Source organism: Populus euphratica, unplaced genomic scaffold (genome assembly GCF_000495115.2).
Source record: "Populus euphratica unplaced genomic scaffold, PopEup_1.0 scaffold5.1, whole genome shotgun sequence".
In the NCBI taxonomy this organism is placed as follows: Eukaryota; Viridiplantae; Streptophyta; class Magnoliopsida; order Malpighiales; family Salicaceae; genus Populus; species Populus euphratica.
The window spans coordinates 5,097,085-5,107,581 of record NW_011499848.1 but is presented as its reverse complement, the minus strand read 5'-3'; the positions used below and the strand labels follow the sequence as shown (position 1 = coordinate 5,107,581).

Sequence of the window (10,497 nt, the reverse complement as noted above, 5' to 3'; positions counted from 1 at the left end):
TATCAATGAGTTTAAAATTTCATATTAAAAGCATAGTTATTAAACCCACCTAGCCCGGGGATTGACCTGGCCAAGGAGCTGGGTCCCAGGTTTAATGAGTCAACCTGGAAAAATTAAAAAAATTAAAATTTTAATATTTTATAAAAAAATTAAAAAAATCAATGTAAATATAGGCTATACATACTGTAAATAATAAAGTTTAAAAGAATATTGTAATTTTTTTATCTTATATTAAAACAGATATTATGTTAAGTTTTTAAGTTGAAGTATTTAAACCAAATTTTTTTTTATCCCACATTAAAAAAACATAAATTTTTTTCTTGAAAACATAGAATGGATATCATCTGTCCACTTTTTTTTTTTTTTTTAATATCTCTATATTTTGTTTTCTTGATACCATCATTGTACATTACATTTAGTCCCTGCATTTGTTTTTGAAATAACTTTGGTCCTGTATTTATTTTTCCTAGAAAAAAGTCTTTAACTGAATTTTTTTTATATAATCATGTATTTCACAATATTGTTTAGTTTTTTTTTATTTTTTTTCAATCAAATTCCTACATTGTAAACTTGATCAGGATTTATCAAATAATTTAAATGGGTTGATGTATAAAGTAAGAGTTAGATAAATTTAAATACATGTGCTCGTTTAAAAAATAAATTTTATTTCATGTAATATCGATATTTACTATAAGAGTTTCCTTCCTTTTGCTAAAAAATATTTCCTGCTTTTAGTCCAAAGAAGTTGAGATTAAAAATAAAAGAAGAAAATAGTGTTATAAATATATGATATTATAAGAATGAATTCTATCTCATAACGATACTTGAATTTCTTGATATTTTTTTACTGGTTCAATTGGCCATGGATGTGATTAATTTTCATGACTGTGATTGATATTATTGTGATTTTGTTTACTTTTGTTTGCTATAATAATTTATATCTATATGAAGAATCTCGACAAAGTTTATGATTTGATATTTAAGAACTAAATTGAAAAAAAATATATTATTGGGGACTAGTTTGTAACTGTATTCATTATTGAGGATAAATGAGTAAGATTTTACGATAATGGGACAGCGGTATATATAAAGTTGGTGTTTCAACCGAAGCAGGTGCTTGAAATGCTACAAATATGGTTACAAACACTCACACTATACTTATATGATCAAAGCTACAACGTAGAATATATTTTCGCGAGTGCCAATTGATGGCCTCAGACTCTTTTCTATCAATCTTTAACACCTCTGTTATTCATTAAACTTCCTTTGTTTCATCGGCAACTATATGTTCATCTGGGAAATCAGTGTCACCTGTATCAGTTGGCAACATAATATCATCTTCAGTTGTGAAATGGTATCTCTCCCCGATAGCTCTGAGGAGCTGATGCACCTCAAACATTGTTGGTCTCTCCTTAGCATTCTCAACCACACAGTTACAAGCAACTTTAAGAAATTGGTTGAGTTCGTGATCGAATCCATTTCCAAGCAAAGGCTTGTCAATGGAAGTATGAAGAAGTGGACCATCTGTCAGTTGTCTGATCCACTCCACTAAACTTCCCTTGAAGCTTTCAGGGGCATTAGCAACATGAGTGGGCTTTTCACCGGTGATCAACTCCAGGAGAACCACACCAAAGCTATAAACATCCCCCTTCGGCGTTGCAACAAGGGTCCTTAGATATTCAGGAGCAACATAATCCAAACCCCCAAACTCCCCATTGACGAAAGCTCTCAAATGTGTGTCGACTTGGTTCATGAGTCTGGCAAGGCTAAAATCAGATAACTTTGGCTCAAAATCATTATCCAAGAGTATGCACTTGGAGCTTATGTTCCTCTGGATAATTCGTGGATTGCAGTTATGATGAAGCCATGCTAAACCTCTAGCCGCTCCAATTGCAATTTTGAGCCTCAGGGACCAATCCATGTTCCCGATCTCAGGTTCCACTGGGTGCAGTTTATCATAAAGGGTCCCATTTTCCATGAATTTACACACCAAAAATCTCTCCCTCTTTGCCACACAAAAGCTCAGCAGCGGGACCAAATTTCAGTGTTTCACATTCCCAAGTGTCTTCATCTCTGATACGAACTCTTTCTCTAAACGCTGAGAGCCTTGCAATCTCTTAACCATAAGTAAGCAACCATCAGAAATCACTGCCTTGTACATTGGTCCTGTTCTTCCTGCTCCAACGATGTTGTTATTACTGAAGTCGTTGGTTGCCTTCATGAGATCACTCAATCTCATTTTTGAAACCGATTTCTCAAACATGGAAACCTGTTGTTAACAAAATCTTTGCTGTTAGATATTTTGTTGCGTCAAATAAAAAATGAAATCATTGATGAGTTAAAATGACCAGAAAAAAGAACAGAAATTCAATTCCTATGCAAGAAAAAAACACAGTATATCCATTGAACATGATGAGTTAGATAGCTTGCCTTGATGCCTTTGGTTCCCTTGATGCTCTTTGCCCATCTGTTACCTTCAGGATCCTCCGCCTTCCTCTTAGCTGCTCCGCGAGACAAGTAGAACAGAAAGACACCAACAATAATTGACGTAAATGTTATCCCGCCAGCGGCTGATGCAGCAATTACTCCAACATGGGATTTCCCCGCGACAGCTGGACAGGGATTCAATGGCTTTCCACAGAGGTCCAGATTATTTGCAAAGCTATCAGCTGGGATGTTATTACGGATAAATGCGGGGATCGGCCCTGATAGAAGATTGTTGGTAACCGTAAATACCTTGATCCGATCAAGCAGGCCAAATTCCAGCGGAATCTTGCCTGTTAGCCGGTTGTTGTCAAGTTTGAGATCATTCAAGAAACTACAACTTGAAAGATTTGTTGGAATTCCACCTGAAAAATTGTTGAATGAAAGATCAAGGTTTGTAATATAGGGGATAAACTTTGCTATATTAGCAGGGATTGAGTCAGATAGCTGGTTGTGCGAAAGATTCAAGCCAGTCAAGCTTGTGCAATTCTGAATGCCAGGGGGGAACTGGCCCTCAAGACCACAGCTTGACAGGTCGATATTTAGAACTCTGTTCTCGTCAGGGTGCCAGCAATCAATGGCCATCAATCTACATACGAAGCCTTCAGTATCGTTGTTGAAATTCCATGTAGAGTTCAAGTAGTTATTAGGATCCACCAGAGAAGCTCTGATGGATTTCAAGCACGCTATATCAGTTTCAGTAGCATTACTCACAGATATTCTACTGCTCAGCAAACCAAAACCATCCATATCAAAATATGGGCAACAACCATAGGATTTTTCTCGCTCAATGCCATTAGCAAGGGGAAAAAAATGCCCGTACTTTCTGTCCCTGGACCAAAACGGAATCTACAAAGTGAAGGGTTCTCGCTGAATTGTACTGCTAAATAAAACACTCAAACCCATCTCTATATATCCAAGAAAGAAGGTCTAACTACTCCACCAAAAACACAATCCAATTTTACTAGTGATCCACCAGAACAAGATGTAACTTGGAAAAAGCAAAAGAGAAGTCAACAAACAAACAGCCTTTAATCTTAAACAATCCAACTAAAATCCCAATTCACTTATCTCAGAGATTCACTAAAAGAAAACAAGATTTGAGACATACCCAAATGAAGATGATGACGATGAAATGGAAGTGTGGAGCATATAAGTAGTCACCAAGCAAGAAGAATGCTGCAAGAAGAATGAGGAAATAAATGAAGAGAAAGAGCACAGTTATTATTACACTGAAAACGTGGAGATGGGGTTGAGTTGAGTTGATTTGAACACGTGAAAGAGGTAGGAAACATCATTTTTTTCCCCTTCAAAGAAGACTTTATTTTATGTACAAGTCTTCTTGCTTTCCAACAACCCGAAGCACACACAAGAGTCCAGAGTGAAAATAGTGAAAGGAGAAAAGTCTTTGGTTGTAATCTGTGGAAACTGAAGAGTCGGGTAGTGGTAATGAATTGACTGTTTGACAGAAAACAAACTATCTTGTAATAACACACACACACACACACACACACACAACCCTACTTTCTCTGGTTGCTTGCGTGATGGGCTTGGCTAGTCATGATCTCTCCTCCAATAAAGTCACATCAAAACAATTTCTGTGTTAATGGGAAGTTGTGAACACTAAACTCCTTACGGATCAGGCAACTTGTGTTGAATGAGTCTTTCCCCTTCAGTTAAGCCACTAGTCTTGTTGCCCGCACTTAGCTGCGGGTAACATCTACTATTGTATGTGAATTCTCTAAATGGATTGTAATAAAAAGAGAAAAAACTAATCAAGGATAGACATAATTCAGCTAAAAACTTAAAAGATATGTGAAAGTAGTTGAGGTGAAAGGAAAACATATGTATAAAACTATTCATAAGCTTTTACAAAAGTAGATGTTTATATATGAACATGGTAAGAGCTGTAAAACAAAAGGAGGTAGATATGGCGAAAGATTTGATAGTGTCTTAAAACTTATTTGTTGATGAAGCAGAGATTCAAAGCATTGTTGATGTAGTTATGTGTCTAAATCAGAGGTCCTGTGGAGTGAAGAAGAGCAAACAATCTGATCATGAGTGGAATAATAATGAAAGAATATGTATTTTGCAAAGATAAAAATATACCAATAATGTATTAACAATGTAGTTGTTATTAATCAAAGAACATCAAGTTGAAGAGAAAACCTTATCCACAATTTGAAAAGAATATTCAGACTTGGTTGTGGACATTATAGCAGCCATTTCTTTGTTTCTTCATAAGTAATGAAGATGATATTATAACTGAACAAAAATGGTAAAACAATGCACTCAACAAACAAAACCTACTGGAGGGGCATTTAGTGATTGGCTACGGAAGCTGTTTTAAATGTATTTCCACAAACTACAGTTTGATTTCAGCTTCAAACCAATACAATAAACTCAATATTATGCTAGGAGTGATGCATCATTTGAAATCCAGCCTTAGCCAAGACCAAAAATGCAAAAACAAAACTGTTTTTAAGAGTTGAAAAGAAAAACAAAAATTTTCATTATTTTCACTAAGCTACAACATCTGTCAAGGATGACATTCAATTCATATTTGTCATGTGGAAAACAGTTGTTCTAATTGGAACAATGATAATACCAATTAACACTGCCACATCATAGATCACATGCAACTCCTTTTTTTTAATAAAAAAAAACCGCAAACTTAATGCAGCACTAGTCCAAAACCAAAAATAATCCCACTATTCCCCTCTATGCAATGGAAAAAGTATAATTGGTTTGCAATGAAAGACAAACAACCAAATCAATGACTAAGGGAATTAAAATACAATCTCCATACTAAAAAAAACAAAACAAAACTTCATACAGCAGACCAAAATGAAAAACCAAACTATCTTTAAGAGTTGCAAAGAAGGAGATTGTCAAAGATGACATTCAATCCAAATTTAGCCATGTTGGAAACTATTGTTCTCAAGGAATGAATAGGTTTGACGGATATCAGATCTAAAAGAATGATCAAAATAACATCAATAACATAACTCTACTTTGATATGCTGAAAATATACATATGCCTCAAAACATCAGCAGTATGCTCTGGTATAACTATTCCTAAACCCCCTTTTTTCTTTGGAAAAAGGAATATATCAATGAGCTAAAATAAGGTAAAGATGAAACGAATACCAAAGAAATCAATCTTCACAGGAACCAAACAGAAAATTATTTGCGAAACCCACCACTACCACACCACACCACATCACAGGCAAAATTTCTCAACATATGCAATTCAAAACAGAAAAAATAGCACCACGTGCAAGGACAAAATGTGGAAGGCAATGCAAAACAGTCCTATGCTATGCCATGGAAAAAAAAAAGCCAGATGTGATCCATGGCAGAAGAAATGGGTGTTAATAAGAGAACTGAGAAAGAAGTAAATAAAATAATAACCAAGAATGTGAAGGCATCAATCAGTAAATTTTATAGACAGCACAACACCTAATATCACAGATAAATTCTAAAAAGGAGAAGAAGAATAGTCTGGCACATAAGGAACTGGAAGTGATAAATAAACAGAACTGGATAAGAAATAGGGATTTAGAACTTGTGACAATAGAAATTTATATAAACGACAGACAGAGGTTTCAAACTAAGAAACAACCCATACAGGTTCAATAAGAGGACGAAAGGAAAGCCTCAGCTGTGACTTGCATGCAACAGAAACCAATAAGAGTTGAGAAATCAACCTGGATAAGAGGAAGGCAAGTTAACATCAATTATATTAGCTAACCTTTTAGGAAATCAACCAGGGTGATAATTGTGTAGGGACAACGGGAGGAGGATATGAAAAGAAACAGCAGTTGGAAGTAAGAAATTCATAAAAGCAACAAATTAAATTAAAAAAACAACTGAAAAGAAAGGGTCAAATCTGCAAGAGCGTGCAAAAAGAAGAAGGGCAAATCATGAGAGAACCACCATCGCTACATTAAGCATCCACCGAATTGAAATGCCGTTTCGAAAACGAATATTTCGTCCCTGCATTTAGCCCATTACATTGTGCGTTACATTTAGTCCCTGTATTATTTTTTAAAAATCAATCTGGTCCCGTATTTTATTTTTCCTAGACAAAAGTCTTTAATTGAAAGTTTTTTTTTTATCATCGTATTTTACAATATTATTTAGTTCTTTTATTTCTTTCCAATTAAGTTCCTACATTGTAAACTTGATCAGAATTTATCAAATAATTTAAATGAATTGATGAATAAAGTAAGGGTTAAATAAATTCAAATAGAAATGCTCGTTTAAAAAATAGATTTTATTTCATGTAATATCGATATTTACTTTAAGAATTTCCTTTCTTTTTCCAAAAACTTATTTCCTGCTTTTAGTCCAAAGAAGTTGAGATAAAAATAAAAGAAGAAAATAATATAATAAATATATGATATTACAAGAATGAATTCTGTCTTATAACGGTACCTGAATTTCTTAATTTTTTTTATTGGTTTAATTGGTCATGGATGTGATTGCTTTTCATTACTGTGATTGATATTAATCATTTATATCCATTTGAAGAACCTTGACAAAGTTTATGGCTTGATATTTAAGAATTAAATTGAAAAGAAAACATAATTGGGGACTAGTTTGTAACATTTATTAAATAACATTTTTTTCGACAAGAATACTTGTTAATTATAATCTGGTCCTCTACGTTCTAAGACTGAGGATTTGGCCCTCTGTCATTTCTTCGCGGCAATCATGGCGTTGACTGCCCTTTTCAGTAGTCGGTTGCGTGTCCGATCTTGGGATGATCAAACTACAAACAGAACTTGCTCTGCAAAGCAATGCATTTTCCCTTCTCTTTCCTTTCACTCTGGATTTCTCACAGCCGCCAATCTGTCTCTTTATTTTTTCTTCGAGACGATGAAATATCAAGCGCGTGTTTCGTAATATAAAATTATTTTCTTTTTCATTTTTTATTCCTTGAAACAGTTTATTTAATTTATTTATTTTCATGTTCAATTGACACAGTAGCTAATTGAGGGTTCAGACCCAATATGAATATAAAAGTCATCTCGCGATAAAAAGTAATTCATTTCAACATAATTAACATGCATGGTTAACATGGAGCCAGAAATGGAGGGACATGTTTGATTCTCGCCATATGACCATTTCGAGCGTTGTATGTTTAGAAAATGTTACCCAGAAGCAACACGAACAGCTTTCTTACCCACATTATGACCATGGAAAACTCCAATCAGAGCGGAAGAAGCATTTTCTAGACCTTCAGCTATATCTTCAACGTAGACCAGCTTCCCTTCCTGCAAGTGCCTGATCGCAAATTCAAGATATTCTGGACATATGTGCTTGAAGTCTGTTTCGACAAAGCCTTTTATCTCAAGGCTCTTTACGGCCACATTAAACATACTGTGTATGCCTTCTGGTTCTTCAAGATTGTATTGAGAAATCATTCCACAGGCTGCAATCCTTCCATGAGGTTTCATGTGCAGGATTACTTCATCAAGCATTTTACCACCCACATTGTCGAAGTAGATGTCTATGCCTTCTGGGAAATACCTTCATCATAGAAAAAAGAACATAACAAGTGACGTTTAAATTGGAAAAAAAAAAATATCATTTTCTAAAACTTGAGGCTACACTCCGAAGAAATAGTTGCTGGAAGTTTTCTCCATTAAATTCATGAAATTTACTTGGTGTCTGCCTGTTTCTTTCTTCTCTTAAAAAGTTTGAGGTATCCCATTAGCGTTGCCAATTGAAAGAGTAGAGATCACTCAATGCTGTTTCTTCACTAATCTTTAAGCAATTGAGGTAGGAACATTGCCAGTCTAAGAAACTGTTATGCAAGGATATGTCAGCCCTTGCAACCACCTTGACCTCTAGATTGATGTATTTGAACGAACTGAATTCAAGAAATTAAACAGGCCATCAGACTTTGGTTAACAAGCTTGGAAAATCACCGCTTTAAAGCTGCAGCTAAATCATGCTCTTTATAGTTGAAGGCATCATCGAATCCAAACTTGGTCTTTGACAGATTAACCCGAACCACCTCGTCATGTTAGATCGAATGTACTTTTTTGATCTGCCTTCAATGGTCGAATTGCATTAACCTACTTCACTAACTGCAGGATTCAAAAGCCACATGAGAAGTAAGTGAACACCTTTTCTTCAGTGCTAGCACTTCTAACAACATAACAACCCATCATCTTGGCGAATTGACCAACTAGTTGGACTACTCCACATGCTGAAGAAACATATGCAGTTTCTCCTGCTTTTGAAGAGCATAAGCTGTAAAAGCGAACATAAGAAGCAACCCCTCCCATTCCTGGTCAAAAAGAGTTCCAGCAAACTAAGTTTCAGAGAAGTAAGGAAAATGGTATCAACAAACAAAAGAAAACTTATCGATTCGAGGAACTCAACTTGAAAAATGAAAATTTGCATCAATTATTTGAAAGCAACTGCACATGGAGAAGAATGTAATGAAAGCCTCCACACTGAAGTTTGTTTAAGTATAAGAGGAAATGTTTTCTGTTTATAAAACCAAAACGAACTCTAGAAATTTACCCTAGATTGGTTAGAGTTTAACTGCAGGCTAACCGGTGAACCAGCAACCAAGCACCCTTGCTGGTGTACTGGCCAGGCCATTTCTGATGACACTGGTTTGAACAGCTTGTATGATTCTACCATCAGGCTGACATAAAAATGTCAGAATTTCAAACTTCTGCTAAGTAAGGTATATGGTTAAGTATAATTTAACTTCTGCACTGGAACATACTGTGCCATTCCACAATCTACATTAAACTAAAGGCGGGTAGAGAAGGGGGAGTACAAACCCTAAAGACAGAATTTTCACAAAAAGATGGTCACGCAAATATTTCATTTATAAGAACTATTCTTAAAAGTAGTTATTGAGAACCATGAGAAAACTTAGCAAATGCTCAAGCAAGACTCGCAAAACCTATGAATTCTATAAAGGAATGGCTCGAGGTCGTAATAGTCATTGTGTATTCTCCCCCCCCAGTTAATCCCCAAACAAAATCACCTTCCTGGAAGCCTGGATGTGTGGACTGAATGGCCTTACATACACCACACCCCACAAGAACCTGATGGATAAAAAATGAAAAAGAAAAGAAAAAAGATCACAGAAAATTAAGAACACAGCATTATCATTTTCTGAAGTCTTTAATCTCAGGTAGCTGTAAGTAATGACAGCACTGTCCAAATCATTTGAAATATGGTAATAGACAACCTTACAGTTTGTAAAAAGGTCTAAAACCTCTTAGTTAATTTCAATGGCAACGACATAAATTTGTATGCAATAGCAGAGCCAGGAGAGAAGGGATTGATAATGGTCCCGGGATGAGAGACATGACTGGACATGCGGTGGCGCATGAACGGGTCACATTCAAGGCGGAGATTCTTTAGAAGCACAGCCTTGGATCCATAGGGGAGGATGCAATTGGTCTCAGATGATCTCAGTTCAAATTCACTCTCTTACATAATCTCTCAACACCAACTGCTTCTGCTTGCTGCTCACCGTTTCCATCTCTTTTTGTTTCAGAGTACTCTGCACCTATGGAACAGGCCACGAGCCAATACTTAAAAGCACCTAACTAAACGAGCGATCGAGACGATTAGCATGCTTGATATAACTTTTTCTTTTTTCATTTATCAACAATGATCTCCAGAATTAAAATTATGATTTTTTTTTGAGATTAGCATTTTTTTTAAATAATGTCAAAGTAACATATTTCTGATTGTAATTTTAAAACGTGATATTAAAAAAAATACATAAAATGGACTGGATTGGATATGAGAAGAGAAAAAAATAATAATTCTAAGATACAACAGAGTTTATAATATCACTAATATCTTAAAAATTATCTCAACTATAAAGATTCAATTACCAACAATAAATAAAATGGACTACACTTATCACCTAAAACAAAAGTCATCACCACCTTCGGTCGGCAAATATAATATACTCATGTGATATTTTTTTTAAAAAAAACCTCAAGAATTACACGTAAATGA

At 35.1% G+C, this 10,497-nt stretch overlaps 2 pseudogenes; both read right to left on the bottom strand.

Annotated features, from left to right (window-relative positions):
* Nucleotides 1-1,065: 1,065 nt before the first annotated feature.
* LOC105118425 (probably inactive leucine-rich repeat receptor-like protein kinase At5g48380) lies at nucleotides 1,066-6,454 on the bottom strand (annotated as a pseudogene).
* Nucleotides 6,455-7,643: 1,189 nt separating this feature from the next.
* Nucleotides 7,644-10,009, bottom strand: LOC105119468 (NADP-dependent alkenal double bond reductase P2-like; annotated as a pseudogene).
* Nucleotides 10,010-10,497: the final 488 nt, after the last annotated feature.